Genomic DNA, 1,452 nt, shown 5'->3' on the forward strand with positions numbered 1-1,452 from the left:
AACAAAGACATGGACTAGTACTACATATTAGGCCAAATATTATTTTGCCTACCATTTGAACATTTTTATTCTTAGATAATTAAATTGCAAAAGTGTTAGATAACATTGTGAATGATGCTTGGCAATCGGTCATCCTACAGGTAAAAACACAAGACTAGGGGCCATTTCGCAGATACAATAAACTGCATTATACACAGTACTACATATTGAATGACCTACCATCAGGGACTGTCTCTGAAGCAGTCTCTGGATCAAAGCGTGCCTCGGTACTAGGGTGAGCAGCAGACCTGGAATGGCATGGCGTATCTGTAATGAAGAAAAGATAGACAGATAGATATGTGAACACTATTTTTACTTTATAACCACATTTGTTTTGAAAATTGCTGTACACAATTTACATTTGTAGATGTTCGGGATCAGACTTACAAAAAGTTTAATATGCTTTGATATAGAAATGTTTATATTATTTTCCCATTTGTCTTTTTTGGGATATTTAACAAAACATGCAGATCCACAAGCTCACAAAATCACACTGAGGTTTGAGTCGAGACCTTATTTTCAAGTGATACCTGGCAAAACCCCTTATTAACCTTTTAATTTATCCTCCAATGTAAGCAATCTTACACTTATTTGAAACAAACAAAACAACCAAGTCAAACGAATCAATTTAATAATATTTGGATTTAGTAAATTCATAGTGATGCACATATTGGCTTCCAACTTAATACTAACCCTGTCCAGATTGTCCCCGGCTAACTGCTGGCCTCTTGGCTAGAACATGTCCATCATCATCTCTCTTTGTCCACCTCACTTTCAGTGGTCGTGCAGGACGGGGCTTTTTTGTTGCTGGTGGAGGATCTTGCTCTGTCAGAAGCTGGTCCGCATCGCCTAGGATGGCCAAATCATCGGCATTCAAACTAAAAACAAACAGGTTGGAAAATATAGGGTTAATTAGCTTGCTGGCCTCTTGAGTATAATGTTCATTCTCGTCTCTCTCTACCGACCTCACTGTCGATGGTTGTGCAGGACCTAGTCGCGCTGGTAGAGGTGCTTCCTCTGAAATAAGCTCATCCACCTCATTGAGGATCGCCAAATCGTCTGCATCCATACTAAAAACAAACAGGGTAGGAAAATATATGTATAATTAACTTTCTTGCGAAAATGTAAACATTCTAGGCTATTTTTAGGGTTAAAGGGTTAGTTCCTAAAGCTGTAAGATGCTTGCCATGAATATAGTTGTTGCAATGGTATTAATTAATTCCCTGAGTCCCATATTGGGACTGGTTTTGGTGAATATCAAGTAGTTCCGGACATTTGGTGGGGGTCACGCATTAAACATAAATGGATCGATTTTTGATGAATTCATCAAATTCATCAAATTGATGAATTGATTTTTGATGAATTTTTGATGAATTGAACATGGTGGACCCTGTTGTAAACAAGTGTAATGCT

The 1,452-nt window shown here is 37.8% G+C and overlaps 1 long non-coding RNA gene across 1 annotated transcript; it reads right to left on the reverse strand.

The window, feature by feature from the left end:
* Positions 1-219: 219 nt before the first annotated feature.
* LOC306923399 lies at positions 220-1,089 on the reverse strand. Its single transcript, XR_013790056.1, has 3 exons — positions 1,005-1,089; positions 733-917; positions 220-306 (listed from the first exon to the last, which is right to left on the reverse strand). It is a non-coding gene; the product is annotated as an uncharacterized lncRNA (long non-coding RNA).
* Between the last annotated feature and the right edge of the window lie 363 nt (positions 1,090-1,452).

The sequence above is a fragment of the Electrona antarctica genome (genome assembly GCF_951216825.1).
Source record: "Electrona antarctica genome assembly, chromosome: 5".
Lineage (NCBI taxonomy): Eukaryota > Metazoa > Chordata > Actinopteri > Myctophiformes > Myctophidae > Electrona > Electrona antarctica.